The sequence below is a fragment of the Mastigoproctus giganteus genome, chromosome 8, assembly GCF_048544385.1.
Source record: "Mastigoproctus giganteus isolate SK-2022 chromosome 8, ASM4854438v1, whole genome shotgun sequence".
Lineage (NCBI taxonomy): Eukaryota > Metazoa > Arthropoda > Arachnida > Uropygi > Thelyphonidae > Mastigoproctus > Mastigoproctus giganteus.
This window is the reverse complement of record NC_143582.1, coordinates 190640204-190657352: the sequence shown is the minus strand read 5'-3', so window position 1 is coordinate 190657352 and position 17149 is coordinate 190640204. Positions and strand designations below refer to the sequence as shown.

Genomic DNA, 17149 nt, shown 5'->3' with positions numbered 1-17149 from the left:
TAGAGAATGAAAGGGACTTGGGGGTGGTTGTGCAGGCAAATATGAAGTTCTCTGAGCAGTGCAGACGGGCTGCAAGAGTAGCTCATGGAGTATTGTCAATGATATACAGGAATTTTTCCAGCAGGTTTAAGGAGGTGATTATTCCCTTGTATAAGGCAATGGTCAGGCCACACCTGGAGTACTGTATACTGGTCTGGAGGCCTCATTTCAAGAAGGATGTAGAGCTGCTGGCACGAGTACAGAGAAGGGCAACAAGATTAGTGAATGGAACAAAGGGGTGCTCTTACGAAGAAAGGCTTAAGTTTTGCAAATTACAGTGTCTGGAGACTAGGCACCAGCGAGGTGATCTGATAGAGGTGTATAAAGCCTTGAATGGTTTGAGCATGCTCAATGCTGATGGGATTCATAAATTCAAATTGAGGAAAGACAGATGTAGGATAGACGTACGGAAATTTGCCTTTAGCCAGCAGGTGGTTGGTTGGTGGAACAGACTTCCATCCCTTGTAGTGGAGGTTGATAGTCTAAATAAGTTTAAGGCTCAGCTGGACAGGTATTTTGAACAAACAGAGGGGTGAAGTGGATGTGGGTTTTTTTTTTTTTTTGGCTGATGCTGCATAAGCTTGCTTTCTTGCATCAAATGCCTCTACTAATGCTAATATCATAATTTGTTCACATGCAGTTATGTTAAAACTGCTATGTGTTCAAGGTGCCATTGTGTTGTCATGAAACAAAGAGTGAACATTAAATTTTGTTTCAAATTGGTGAAAAGTGCAACTGAAGCCTAAAAATTAACAAAACAAATGTTTTGCTCTATCTTGCTCATATATCTTACACTGGTTTTCAAGTTGTTGTGAGGATCTGAAGACACTGGGTGCTGTGGGCATTCAACAATGCTTTGAACCACAGAAGTGGTTGAAAAATATTCACAACTTGACTGCATCTGATTTTCAGGTGACTCTTGGAATCATGAAAGTGCATATTGGTGAATGTTCATTTGCTTGCTCATAACTTTTACTTTTTTGTAATAATTTGGAGGTTTTTTTTTTTTTTTTTTTACTTAAACATTGAAACTTTAGAAAAGGAATAATTTTAAGTGCCCAATTAAGCAGATTTCTTTATTCTTGTAGTTGTCTATATATTTAAGAAGTTAATGAACTACAATTTTTTGTACTGATATTCACTTTGCCAACATGAATGTCAGAATATCACTCTCAGAGATATTTTGGTATTCGTGCATTTTTCATACCAATATTACTTATGTGCTCACAGAACCAGAGGATAAGTATAGTTCTTGAATATGTTCTTTTGCAAGGTTCTGTGGGCATATAGGTAATGTTACAAAGTTTTTGTAATATATATTTGCTGTAGTGCTAGCATATTACATAGTTACTGGTAGCTTAGTGCTGTAGGACTAGCATGGCAAAATACATGATCCAGAGCAGTGAAGATTCCTTGGTTTTGGGCGGGAGATTACTGAAGGTGGTTTTACTACAAATCAAAGAATTATTACATGTACTGTGAATGTAATATATATCTTTACTATAACTGAACATAATGCCATAGGAAATGCCTTTGTGTGTGCTAGATGATGAGAGAATAAAGAAATTAAGCAGAAACTTGTCATTTTTTTTTTCATTTTATTGGGTGTATTTGAATGCTTAAAAAAAATGATCATTGCCCTGGAAGAAATTAAATCAGGGGACTCATCAAACTTAGATCTGCCTTAATGTTGGAGCCTATCCTCGTGTAATTGGCTACACAGAGGGATCAGCATGAGCAGGATGCATTGTTCCCTCTGGAGGTAGCTACTTTGTGACTCTTGTCAGGGAAGTGGGGGATATGTTATGTAATAAGGATCAGTGGAATAGGACCAGGTTATGTCTGTGATATTGTAAAACAATTTTTTTTTTTTTTTAAGGGCACAAAAAGGCAATATTGTTGTACTTGTTGGTATTAATGATATTGGTTAAGAAGCATATAAACACTAAAACAGAACAACTAGTTGACCTGGATGGCTAGTGCAAAGTTGAGTCAGTTTGGTCTGACAAATACTGGGAACACAAAAATGAGAGATAGTCCATTAAAGATCAAATGATTGTGATGAGTATAATGAAAAACTATACAGACAAAGAGTGGATCTGCAAATCAGAATGTTTATCATTGGAGATATTAACTTTCCTGACATTGATTGGAGCTTTTTGGTTGTCAGTTCACACAATAGCAAAGCATTTCTTGATTTGTTGGTTGACTGATTTCTACACCAACATGTTGAGAGGCAACAAGGAATGGTAATGACTATAAAATATTTAAAGGCAAAGGCCTCATGCTACGATGTAGAATGACTAACATGTAGGTTAGTGCAAAAGCATCATTTTAACGTAGCCATCTACCAAAGTAGTTAAATTAATTAATTAAATTGGCATCATTTTGGTTATATCTCATATTGTGAATGCCTTCACAACGAGTTGCCATGGTGTTGTACTACCTCGAATAAATAACACTTCACCAGTGGAGAAGACTACTGTTATTTATTTTCAGCGGATACCACCACCCAGACGGCACTTTCAAAGTTTGTTGGCTTCTCTTCTTCCAACAAGCTTTGAAACAATGCTGTCTCGGTTGTGGTATCTGCTGAGAATAAATAACAGTAGTCTTCTTCACTGGTGAAGTGTTATTTATTTGAGGTAGTACAATACCATGGCAACTCGTTGTGAAGGCATTCACAATATGAGATATAACCAAAACGATCCCAATTTAATTGATTAATTTAACTACCATGTTTAGTCTCTAGAGCAAAGTTTCCGGCATCCCCCTCCCCCCATACTTGTCCTTCAACCCATGCATGGTACTAAGTACTATAGGTTTTGATACCTTTCGTGTTTGGGGTTTTCATAAAAAAAAAAAAAAAAAACTTTGGTAGATGGCTAACTTAAAATGATGCTTTTGCACTAACCTACATGTTAGAAATGGTAATACTCTTGATCTGCTTAACAGCAGTGATTCATCATATATTAAGGATCTTCAGGAAGGAACCTTTATGTGGCAGTGATTGTTGCATATTAATATGGGATTTATTCAAAGAAATGTAAAGGAGAGGGATTTTGTTTTTGCAAAGGTCATTATAATTGGTTTGTAAAAGAGTTTTTAAACCCTTTTCAGTGGGACCAAGTGATGTTACAAAATGTAAATACCAAATGAGAAATGTTTGAGAGGTTACTAAACATTTTATACCAATTAAAAGATATTGTTGAAGATTTAGACCAAAATGGATGACTTTGTAGCAAAGGGGAAAAAAACAAACTGTATGGTTTGATTATAAATTGTCAAGAGATAGTCCTACAATAAGCACAAACTAAAATGTTTAGGCAGGCTACAAGGCAGATTATATTATCAGGAGCAGTAGCATAGCTGCCCTTTTTCGGGCCCGGAGGCAAAGAACTTGTTCGGGCCACTACTTAATGAAAATTGCAAAAAGAGGAGACAACCAAAGATTCTGGGCCCCTAAAGGGGCCTGGAGGCAATTGCCTTGCCTACCTACATGGTAGCTATGCCACTGATCAGGAATCTTTGACTAAGAACACAAAGAAAAGCAGGTAGGAATGATTTGCATCTTTTAACAATAGAAGGAAAGGGATGGTCCATTGGATATGAATGATATGACTGTTGGCGAATCCTTTACAGATTTCTGATAAACTGAATAAATATTTTGCATCTGCATTCACACAAAGTTTTTAGAGATGAGGTTAGCAGCAGTCTGTTGAATAATGACAGAGTTAAATTTATTTTAAATAACAGAAAGTAAGGTTGTAGAGAAATTGCTGCACCTAAAAGTGAGAAAAAAAAAAAAAAAAGCATTTGGGACTGATGTAATCATCCCCAATTGCTTCTGTTAAGCCAAGCTGAAAAAGAGGTAACTTTTGGCCATAATAATGAGCACTTCCTTAGATTGAGGGGAAGTACCCATGGGCTGGAGATGTACAGATGTATTCTTTATTCACAAGGGTGTTCAAGGTGAAGTGGATAACTATAGACATGTCAGTTTAACCTCTATGCTAGGAAAAGTAATGGAATCATTGGTTAAAGAAGTAATGCAAGATCATCTTGATAGAAGCGGAGTCATAAGGTGATTACAGCATGGATTTGTTAAAGGAGATTATGCCTCACAAATCTGATTAGCTACTATGAGATTATCACAAAGGAACTGAATGCAAGGAATAATTTTGACATCATCTACTTTAATTTTAGTAAAGTCTTTGATAATGTACTACATATGGTTATATGAATTTGGGAAGTGTGGCACTGGGGTTTTTACTACCATGGATAAAGGGATGGTTATATGGTAGGAGCCAAAAGGGTTATAAATGGCCACAGCTCTTCATGAACTAATGTTATGAGTGGAGTTCTACAGAGGTCAGTATTAGGCATTTACTGTTCTTAATGTTTATTAATAGTATTGATGTAGGTATTTTAAATTTTATGTCTAAGTTGCTGATGATACAAAGTTGGCCACAGTGATTAATGATAGTAGCATACCCTGACAGTTATCATGTTATGCTACTTCAAAGGGATCTAGATAAATAAAGCAGATGGGCTGTAAAATGGCAGTTCAGTTTTAACAGTGATAAATGTAAGGTATACTACATTTGGGTAGCAGTATAATCCTAGAATAATATACCATTTGGGTGGTACCAAACTCCAAGTAGGGAAGCATGAAAAAGAGAAAATTTTATGTCAGACTATAATTATATTCTCTCTTTAGTGCTAACAAACTGCTAGAACAGTTATTGGGGGGGGGGGGTTCTGTCAATGATATACAGGAATTTGTTCAGCAGGAACAAAGATGATTACAGCAGGCCCCCATTATAACATGGTTCGCTTTATGCTGATTCGCTATAACGCTGTTCTTATATTATAACCCATATCTGACTATAACGCTGTCAGAGATCACTATGACGCTCTTTTACAGATTGCATTTTTGGCATATTTAATGAAATCGTTTCATTTGATGTAGTCGATAGCTTGAAAATGAATATAAAAATACGGTTAAAACTTTTCCCACACTGACTTGAGAAATTTTCCTGCGTTCAGTGAAATTTTCTTGCATGCTAATTTAATTGCAGTACAGTGACTTGTTACGTAGTTACGAGGTCAACATTTTAAAAAATGATCAAGTATATTGCTTGTAATATTTGCGTTATATGCATTTATCCTGTCTAGTCATCACTCAGTACAGTATTAGACATCGTGTGTAATGGACAGTTTACTTGAACATTGTATCATAATTACTGTAATGGAACCAACGCAGTTACATTTGCGAAGAGTTAATAATGGCCGATAAGAATGAAAAAGCAACAACGTCTGGGTGCAGTATGCAGACTATAAATGTAAGAAAAAGACTGAATTTGAAAATTAAATTAGACTTTTTGAAGCGAATCGATTCTGGTCAAAGACAAGCAGATGTGTGCCATAATTTAGGACTTTGCAAGTCCTAAATTATATAAGAACTATAAGAACAATTATAAAAAAAAATAAAGAATTAATTTTAGCAGTGGGAAAGATAGCTGTTCCACTGCAAGCAACTAGGGCTAGTCTGGCTATTAGGATTGAAATGGAAACACTAACTAATTTTATTGAAGATAATATCCAATGCAGAATTCAGTTAAGTTAAATATTATAAAAAAAGAGAGAAAAATTAGCCTATATGATGATCTGAAGAAAACTCACCTAAAAAAAAATTGGAACCATTTAAAACTATTAAGGGCTGGTTGAATAGATTTAAAATCCAGGGAGAAGCTGCAAGTGCAGATCAAGCCGAAACTTTCAAAAAAAACTTGTTAAAATTGTTGAAGAGGGGTATTATGTGTTATACTTCTCAACAAGTTTTTAACATAGATGAAGCAGGACATTTTGTGGAAATGAATGCCTAAAAGAAGTTTCATATTGAAAGCATCAAAAAACATGCCAGATTTCGAAATGGCAAAGGATCAGTTGACTTTATTGTTGGGTGGTAACGCTGGGGGCGATTTAAAATTAATACCCCTTTTAGTTTATTTGGAAGAGGACCAAAGTTCAACCCAAAATCGACACATTTTTCATGATTAAATTCATCAGTTAAATTAAATCAATTTAGATCAATTAAATTCATGATTTTAATTGGAATTTTAAGTTTAATTTTGATATGTAAGTAGTTACTACATAATTATATGTATGTAATGCAGAATATTTTATATGTACAAATATTTGAATATTAAATATTTTGACCGACATTTGTGCATCTTTTCACTACTGTTTATTATTGATTAGGAAATATCCTATGGCACCAACCGCAACTCACAAATACATACATTACCTTATGGGAATGTGGCGCTCACTTAGCGCGGATTCACCTAGCGCTCTGTTTTTCTGGAACGAATTATCAGCATTAAGCGTGGTTCACCTGCATCTCATTATATAATGCAATGGTTGAGCCACATGTGAAATGCTGTATACAGGTTTGTAAATCTTATTTTAGGAAGGATGTAGATTTGTTGGAAAGGGTGCAGAGATGAGCAACAAGATTATTTGGTTGCACAATAGAATATTCTTATCAAGCAAGACTGGGATTCTATAAATTGCAGTCTCTGGAAACTAATCATCTGTAAGGGTAACCTAATTGTATGTAAAGCTTTATAAGGGCTAACTAAACTAAATGCTAATAGTACCTTTACTCTTTCTGAAAGGAAATATATTTATAAAAGGAAATATATTTATTTCCTTTCAGAAATTTATTTCTGAAAGGAAATAAATTTGAAAAGGATGATTGTAGAAATTTGCATTCAGAAAAAGAATCATTTGTTGGAATAAATTTCTACCTAGTGTTGTGGAAGGTAGATTGTATAAATTTAAGGAGTGTTTAGACAAATTATTGGAAGGAATAGGCAAATGATGGATGAAGTTTTTTTTTTTTCTTTTTCTTTTTCTAGTGCTATATAAGCCTTGCCTGCTGGGCAGTTCTGATAGAAAATTTGTAGAAATCTTATGCAAATAGATGATTTGCACAAAGTTTGTTCCATACTGTTTAACTGATGAAGATAAGCTGCTCTCGCTCAAAACAAAGATCATTCAAGCTGTGATGGTTCCTTGTTGACTTGGTGGTAACAGGTATTGAGGCATGGCATTTCAAGTATGATCAACGTGCTTCCAAGACACACAATTATATTCAAAAACCAAAATGATAAAAATCACTTTCTTCAGTAGCGAGAGAAATTCATTTTGTTCCACTGGGTAAGACCTCGTAACAGTAAATGATATAAGTAAGCAAGCTTACACAGAATCAGCCAAAAAAAAAAAAAAAAATTTGTGATCCTTAAATTTATTCAGACTATTCACTTTCACAACACCAAATGGAAGTTTCTTCTAACAATGAATTACTCTCTGGTTGAAACCATATTTTCACACATCTATCTTGCAATCATCCTTTTTCAATTTAAATTTATGTCTCTTTACATATGCCATCCAAAAAAGGTAAATGTGCCATTATGATTTAGTTTATTGAACCCATTCATACCTTAAACACTTCAGTCAGGTCTCCTCACTGGTGCCTAGGTTTCAGATGCTGCAATTTACAGAACTGAGGTTTTGTAAATTGCAAAGATAAGAGTATCCTTTTATACCCCTCTAATGTTATTGCTCTTCTTTGCACTTGTTCTAACAGATCATCATCCTTCCTAAAATGAGCCTTCTCAACTTCTAAACAGTACTCATTGATAGACAGTTACCTTAGAATTAGCAAAAAAATTGAGTACTATGCACATTTGCTGTGATATAAGTGTTGAGGCTGGCCCTTGTCCTAAGTTTCCACTTTGTATCTAAAGTAACTATCAATCCTTGTGTATCAGAAGAGAATATATGTTCTGGGGATTTTAATATCGGTTCTCCACATTCACAACGAAATGAATTAGAAATATTAGCACTTGTGAGATGCTGTAAATAGATATAAATGCTTTCTGATTGCTTATTTCATTTAAATAAGCATGCATAGTTAAGAAAGCTGTTTCTGTAGTATACAGATTAACATACCAACTGTGTTAAACACTCTGGCAGTGGAGAACGAAAAAGACCTGGGGTAATTGTGCAATCAGATATGAAGTTCTCTGAGCAGTGCAGACAGGCTACCAGGACAGCTCATGGGGTTTTGTGAATGATATATAGGGATTTTGCTAGCATGGATAAGGAGTTGACCATCTCATTGTATAGGGCAATGGTTAAGTCACACCTTGAGTACCGCATACAGGTCTGGAAGCTTCATTTTAGGAAGGACATGGAGAAGGAGAGAAAAAGGGTGCTTTTTACCCAGAAAGGTTTCAATTTTGCAAATTGCAGATCTGGAGACTAGCCACCTGCAAGAAGATCTGATTGAGATGTTTAAGGCCTTAAATCTTTTGAGTGAGTCAGTGCTGATGGAGTCCTTGTTCTTGCTCTGATTTCATACATGATAGGGCATAAGTTCAAATTTGGGATGGATGTTGGAGGTGCAGAAATTTGTCCTCAACCAGAGGACGGTTGATTGTCAGAACAAACTTCCATCTGGCGTTGTAGAGATGGCCAGTTTGAATAAATCTTAGGAAGAAGTGGATAAAATGTTAGAGGAGCAGGTGAGATGGTGTTTGCTTTCTTGCATTATTTGCTACTTTTTTTTTCTTCCTAGCGTTTGTCCTACATCGGAGCAGGGTCCACTTGTTTGCACTTCATTTGCCACTTCGTGTGGTCTGCAGCATCACTTGGTTTGATATTAATAGTTTGCATATCCTCCTTCAGTTGGTTGGGCCATTGTTTCTTTGGTCATCCACATGGTCGCCTACCTTCTGGACTTATATTTAGTGCCATCTTTGCTATTGAATTATCATTGCTATGCAGCACGTGACCATACCATCTCAGGCATGCTTCATACATCTTTTCATGTATAAGGACCATCATATGCTACTACTAATAATAATAACAAAAATGATAATTTGTGAACCTCTCTAGGATTTTTTTCAGACTGTGATTGATAGTTTCATTTATTCTTATGACCATTGATGTAAAAGGGAGCATTAGCAGCCATTAGTACAACATTGTTACATTAATGATCAAAATTATATTAACATAACTTTTTACTACGTGAAGAAAAGATTGGAGTTGCCAGAGCTTTGCTCTGGTGACTAAGCATGGGTTCTGTCATTTTAAGTCTCCTTTAAGCGAAAAAGTGATACCACAGTGGGTGATGAGTCATCTACCATTTTGTGACCTTACAGATGAAGAAAAACAAGTGAGCTGAAATTTGTTAACAATTCAGGACATGAATAGAACAAAAACTGGATATTTTATCCTCAGTTGTCACTTATGACAAATCACATATGACATTCTGATCCAGAGAATAAGCAGAAATCCACTGTTTGGGAGTTTAAAAATTCTCTGCTGCCAAAAAAATTCTGTACTGCATAATCTTCCAAAAAATTTAATGTTGATTCTGTCTTTTGGTGCTAAATAACGAAATTATTTTACAGCACTGCCTCAGAAAACCAAACTTTAATTAACACCTTGAATTGCATTTTGGTAGGACTATTTGCAGAAAAATACCTGAATCAAATGAGTAGTAATTTCTTTTGCAGGATAGCAAAACAAACCACTACTTCTCATGTCATGCTGCTTAGTTGCAGGATAGCACAAGACATTGTATCACCAATGTATCACAAGACACCAATTGAGCATTGGCAGAACACCCACCCTGTGATATTTGGACTTTTCTGAACTTGAAATGTTTATGGGAGTGAAAAATCACACAATATGAAAGTGAAAAATGACTGAGCCATCTGCAGCATGTCTTTGAAACATTGAGCTTCTGTAAACACTGCATAGTTTGGCAAGGACGCTATTTTTCAAAAGAAACCAATTCCAAGACTAAAGATAGCTTCTGGCTCACAATAACTGGTATAGTTAACATATTTTTAAGTTCGTTCTCATAGTTATTTAATTTATTTTCAAATTTAATATAGTTATTTGGCTTCTGAAGGTAGCAGAGAAGCTGCTGCGGTGCAAGGCTTCGTGCAGTATTTATAAAGCTAAATTGGTAAATTAGTAGCTTGTAACGAAGTCAGTTTTCAATCTATCTTGCTTGGTATATGTGTTTCTGCAAAATGACCTTTAACCTATATGTTAGATTACTTTTAGGCTGCAACTCCTGAACAAGCTGAATTTTATATGGAAACGATTAAATTGTTTTCAAGAATTCATATTAACAATCTTTCAAAGTTCCAAAGATGATCAGTTATCTTGATGATTTCTTTGGATTGTTTGTTAACTGTTTATTATGCTTTCATGTACTTATTCAATGCTTCTCTCAATGTTCTGGAAATGCATATCTGACATAGTGCCATTAGTCTGGAATGTGATGTTTTCATGGGGTTTCAATAACTTGAAAATATTCTTTGGAATAGTTTTTTGTAACAGTAATATAGGATATATTTTTAAGTGGAGCTCCGCTTTTCCATGATTTAAAACAAGAGGACGTTTTATATTCTGGTGAAGGTGCTCAACATGAGCAACCTACTTTTTTTCCCCCTTCTTGCAAAAAAAAAAAAAAAAAAAACCTACATATGAAGGTTTGTAAGCAAAGCCTTTGGTGGGAGTTGTAGTGCAGGTCATTTAGCCTTATGCTAAGGCATGTAGATGACATCCTCACTATCTGGTCTCATTGAATGACAGAAGTGGATTTTATAAAAAAAAAACATGCTCAACAATACAATCACAAACACCATGTCATAACTTACAGTTCCCCTCCATTACCATTTCATATACAAGTAACCCTTGTATAACACTACAATGAGGTTCCTATAAAATCTCGTGTAGAACGAAACTGTGTTTATATGGGACTAAGAATCAGTACAAAAAGGGGGGGGGGGGAGGTTACATTCCAAAAGCTAACAAAAATAAATTTTTATATATATATATATATACAAAGGGTACTAGGAAAGTTTTGCAATATGACACAACAATGAATCACTGGAAGCTGCTTGTTGCTGCATGTTGAGACATGTTCATACGTGCATAGTAGCCGCCGCGCCAAGTCGATGGGCTCAGTTATTCATTAGTAGTGAGAGTGTAAAGTGCTTGCGATGGCATCGTGGTCACGAAATGAGATAAGGACAGTTTTGCGGTATAATTTCGTGCGTGGTTTAACCATAGACCAGTGCTTAGAAGAAATGACTCTTGCACTAAATGATGATTGTCCACATCTTACAACGATATTCAGGTGGTATAGAGAATTCCAAAGGGGAAATTTCACTCTGGAGGATTCTGAGAGGCCGGGAAGGCCACGAACGTCAGTTACGGAGGAAAACGTTACTGCTGTGAGGAAAATGCTTGACGAAAACAGGCGAGTGACCTACCAACAGATAGAGGATACTTTGGGCCTAAATGCACCAGCAATTCGTGTGATTCTGCAAGATCATTTGCACGTGAAGAAACTTTGTTCTCTCTAGGTGCCGCATCAACTGACTGAAGAGCAGATGACACGACGTGTGACTTGGTGCCGGGAGATGTTAAAAAAGTTTGATAAGGGACAATCTCGGTATGTGAACAACATCGTGACAGGTGACGAGACTTGGCTGTACTATTACGATCTGCCGACCAAGGCTCAAAACAAAGTTTGGGTCTTTGATGATGACGACACACCCGTAATTGTCAGAAAATCCCGATCTGTAAAGAAGAAAATGATAGCTGTATTTTTCAAATCGAGTGGAATTGTGGAACGTGTCGTTTTGGACACGCAGAAGACAGTCACAGCTAAGTGGTATACTGAACAATGCCTGCCTAAAGTCATTGGATCTATGAAGAACCTGCGGCCAAAGTCAAGAATGGACACCTGGTACCTCCATCACGAAAATGCTCCAGCTCACCGCGCCAAAGCCTGCACCGAATATTTGACCACGACAGGACTGAAACTTCTCGAGCACCCTCCCTACAGTTCAGACCTTGCTCCCTGCGACTTTGCACTGTTCCCGCATGTGAAAATGAAGCTAAAAGGGAGGCGGTTTTCCAGTGATGAGGACCTTCTACGGGCTTGGGACAACGAGTGTGCTTTACTCCCTAGTGAAACTTGGCAGAACTGGTTTAAAGATTGGTTTCGGAGGATGGAGAGGTGTATTGAATGTAGAGGAAATTACTTTGAAAAAATTAAATAAACAAAGCTGTATTGCAAAACTTTCCTAGTACCCTTTGTGTGTATATATATATATATATATATATATATATATATAACTATCAGAAACTTAATTTTAATTAAAAATAGCAATATCCAAATCTGCCAATCCAAATACTGAGTGCTTCCATTTTCTCAATTATTAGTGCTCGGGGACAAGCTGTCATATTTGCGGAAATGAAAGATCCTGCAGCAACAGCAGTTCTAATTTTCTGTTTCATTTTTCTTTATGGTTCACTTTTTTTTTTTTTTTTCATTTAAATTTAAACTTTTTTGCAACGTATGATACTATTCCCTTTGTTAAAATGTTCCAAAATTTGTATCGTGGATTCTAGAGAGATAGTTTCTTTTGAGTGGTGCTTTTTTACCTTGGGCATAATTTAGGGCTGGAATTTAATACACAACAAAAATTATTCCAGTACGGTTCTTAAGAAAAAAAGTTTACTAATACATACCCAGAAAAATTTATAAATGATCAAATAAAAACCAAAATAACCTTACAAAAACCTTAAAAGTCACAAAATGCATGCTTCGAAGTCACTAATTTTTATGGTCTCAAACAAGCAGAAGTTCAAAAGCACTGAACCTAACATGGGGATTTCCAATAATTTTATTTTGCATGATGGCTAGTGAGTCAACAGTGGGGATTCACAAAAAGAATGGAAATGATGAAAAATACATCCAACATAACAGCAGGGTTTTCCTCGCACAAAAGCTCAAAAATACCACATTATGCGAAATTTTCCCCAATTCTCTAACAGTGTTAGAACGAAACCATATTACATAACTACCATGTTGTGCGAGGACTGCCACAATTTATCAATCATGTTAGAGCAAAACAGTGTTGTAGAAGTACCTTGTTATATGGGAGTTGCCTGTATTCCCAAACTCAAATTAATCGATTGTCCTGCCTTGCCAGGTTAGTATGGTTCTATAACACTTCTATACATTTCACCTGTGGGAGAAAAATCAAACAACTCAGACTGAAGTTACACTTCTACCATCCCCACCCCTGACATGTTGCATAGGTGGGAGCAGTGATATACAGGGTCATCAAAAAAGGCGTCCGTGATTTCCCTTTTAATTATCTTCGGAAATATTTGATCGATTGCTGTGATCGTAGCAGCAAACATATGATATTTAGGGTCCCCTGTAAATGATTATATCCACCCATATATTTATTTTGTCTGTAAATTGCATGTTTTCTCTTGTCGATTTGCCTGTTTGCTGGATGAAAAACCCCAGTTTCTGGGTGGGGGGAACCTTGCTGTCTGCACCTGAGACCGACTAACTCAGCCACGCAGTGAAAAAAGCCCGCTAAAGTTCTCGCATCATCGACGGGATTCTAACCCAGGCCTTTTCCACCCAGTGTGGGGAAGATGGTGACGATACCACTGTGCTCATTTTAGGAAGGATGTAGATTTGCTTGAGCGTGTACAGAGAAGGGCAACAGGATTGGGGAGGGGAATGAAGGGATCCTCTTACCAAGAGAGGCTTAAGTTCTGCAAATTGCAGTGGCTGGAGATTAGGCACCTGTGCGGTGATTTGATTGAGGTGTATAAGGCCTTGAATGGATTTAGCACGCTGAATTCTGATGGGATCCTTCCACTTGTTCAGATTACGAACCTAAGGGGGCATAAATTCAAATTAAGAAAAGACAGATGTAGGATAGATATGCAGAAATTTGCCTTTAGCCAGCGAGTGGTTAATTGCTGGAACAAACTTCCATCTGTCGTTGTGGAAATTGATAGGTTAAATAAATTTAAGGAGGAACTGGACAGGCATTTGGAGGGAACGGTGTGATTTTTCTTTCTTTTCTTTTTTTTGGCTGATGCTGCATAAGCTCATGCCGACCGGGCTAGCCGGGTGGGTAAAGCGCCTGCCTGGCAACCCAAAGGTCGCGGGTTCGAATCCCGCCTCGGGCTTGGATCAAAGTACTGCAAAAAAAAAAAAAACCTTGGGAGGTGCACTATGGCCACAGAAGCCGATGCACCAATAACTACCAAAACAAACAAAACAACAAACAAGCATAAGCTCATACACTTGCTTTCTTGCATCACATGCCACTACTACTACTGCTACCCACACAGACTTGTAGCAGCAAACAGTGTGGTAACTCACTAAGTTTTATTTGACACCTCAACAATGACCTTGGCTGCGGAGTGAGTGTGCGCAGAATGACTTCTACATGCACTGCCTCAGTCAGTGTCAGTAAGATGACTGTGCCACAGAAAGTGCAGTGTGTGTTATGACAGACTGAAATTCAGTATACCATACTAACACACACGGCTCTTTCTGTTGCACAGTGGCCATCTTACTGACACTGACTGAGAAGGTGTGCATAGGAGTCATTCTGCGGACACTCACGGCACAGTCAAGGTCATTGTTGAGGTGTCAAATAAAACTTAGTGAGTTGCCCCACTGTTTGCTGCCACAATCACAGCAATCCATCAAATATTTCCGAAGATAAAAAGGGACACCATTTTCAATGACCCTGGATAGAAATCAGTTGTTTCTTTGAAGTATATGATAAAACACATGAGATTGGATATACCAACCTTAGTGAGAGTATTACAGTAATTTCAAGGTGACCAGTGTAGGTTGGAAAATAAAGATAATTGGAGAGGGGTACCATCCATTTCTGTTGCTGTTGCTTTTTGGACTGCTGTATTGGATTGTTCAAGAAAATGTGTTTATTTTTTTTAAATAATGACACCCCCCCACTGCATTACATTACCCTTTAAGGTGTTACTGGCAAAACAGTTGTGATGCAGAGACTGCAGTCATTGATGGAGGGGGCTGGGTGTTCAGGATTTTTTTTTTTTTTGTGAAGAACACCTTGGGTTTTCTTTTGAAATCTCGCTATGGTAGAAGATGAAGGAAGGGTTATTCCCCTCTTGTTTTCCCTCACAATTCTTCCCCCCCACACACATCACGCACACAATAACCACAGTTTTTGGTATTCTTGTGGCAAAATAATGTGCTCCCCATCCTTAACCCCTTCTTTTGGAGGTAAAATTTATTTTTTATATAACATTTTTTATATATCAGTAATCAAGACTTTAAGCCAGTTTTTATGTCTGTTACATCATTCTCATAACCTTAACAATGAATCACTGAGAGGCCTTGATGATTGTGCTATAAACAGAAGTTTGTTCTCCTTGCTGTCTCTGGCAACAGTCTCTTATTTTTTATAACAATGGAGAGGTGCCAATCTTGAAACAGCTGATCTTAGCTTCTCCTCTCTCCTTTTGTTTTTCCCCCATCCTGTTTACAGCATACTCTTTTTATTTCATTTACTCTATAGACTACCGTAACTGTGAATTGAAAGATTAAAAGGTATACAGTAGGATATAAACTTGATATAATATATGCAAATTTGAATTTTATTTAGATTTAATGAATTACATTGTGAGTGTATTCAATAGAAGGAATAAAATTAGCCCATTCACAAGGAAAAATTTACACAACAATGTACACACACACACACACACACACACACACACACACACACACACACACACACACACACACACACACACACACACACACACACACACACACAAGCAATATAGTGATATGACAGGTCAATTACAGAAATTTTACATAAATTTCATGTTAGTAACACCTCAAACTGGATGGGATTCCATCCAGTTTGATGGTAGATTTAAAGGTAAAAGCTGGTAGATTTACCAGCTTTTCTCACCTCTTTTTTTTTTTTAAAAAGTTGAGGTGGGATTTCAAGAATCTCTCGTATCCCACCTACGAATTATATACTCATATAGATTTTTTTTTTGGCAAATATCGCCTATTTATTTTAATTGCTAATAAATAAAAACATTTTTAACCAGCTTAAATTTTTTTGTTCACCTGAAATACTTTCATGGTCCATTGGTTGAGAAAGTTATATAAATTAAATGGTGAGTCTGTGCTTTAACTGCCACCTAAGCTTAGTGAAAGTGTATTACCTGTGCTGTCAGTAATATAATATTCACCTTAAATTTCATTTATATCCTAGATCAGCAATGATTGAACCTTTTCCAGCATGTAATCCAAAAACAAGCTTTACACACACCTGCACATAATAAAACAAAAACTAACTTACAGTAAGCTGGTACAATTTACACAATCAAATACTGAAACAAAAACAATACGTGTAAATTACTGCCTAGATTTCATCTACATTTTCAGCCTGATGATGGCCAAAGAGAGGGCTGAAATTTTAGTTATACTATTTTTTAGTAAATTTCATTAATACACATTTCAGTATTACTAAAGTTCAAGTTTAGTAATTATGTGTATTCCTAAACTTTGCCATTTTTTAAGGAAATTCGATAAGCTAAATTTATTGTGTGGGCATAGTGTTTCCTTAACTAATTCTCTACACTACTTATATTTCTCAGTAAAATACAGTTTCATGGGAGATAGTCTTTCAAAAATCTCATAGAAAGTAATTGCAGAGTTTGATGATCAAGCAATGGTTACTTCAACAAACTATATCCTGACCCTTCTGGAAAGTGAATCAACAGCATGTGGTTACCAAAATTTTCATAAAAGGAAGCAATACAATATGTGATATGTAGATGTTGTCCACTATCTTATTGCAAGAATTTCCATACAAATTTCCTGATCCCTGAAGAGGATCAATACCATTTTAAAGACAAAGAGAGGATACCATTAATCGTAACATTGTGTGAGAGAGAGAGAGAGAGAGACTGGACAGTGATTGTTTGATTACCAATTGCACACGATACTATGCAGTTTGCAGAATGGAAGGTTTTTTTTTTTTTTTAATGGAATCTTTGGATCTCCAGATGTTAACAAAATGAGTGGAAATGAGAATCTGTCAGCCACACTTAAACCATCAGTAACATTAGGACTCATTTGCATCAAACAGTTAAACTACAGATGTTAATTCTTTTTTTATTTGTT

The 17149-nt window shown here is 36.4% G+C and overlaps 1 protein-coding gene across 1 annotated transcript in view; it reads left to right on the top strand.

Moving 5' to 3' along the window:
- LOC150082103 (ubiquitin-conjugating enzyme E2 A-like) overlaps positions 1-17149 on the top strand; it is a 63837-nt gene that overhangs the window by 28118 nt on the left and 18570 nt on the right. The window lies entirely within an intron of this gene.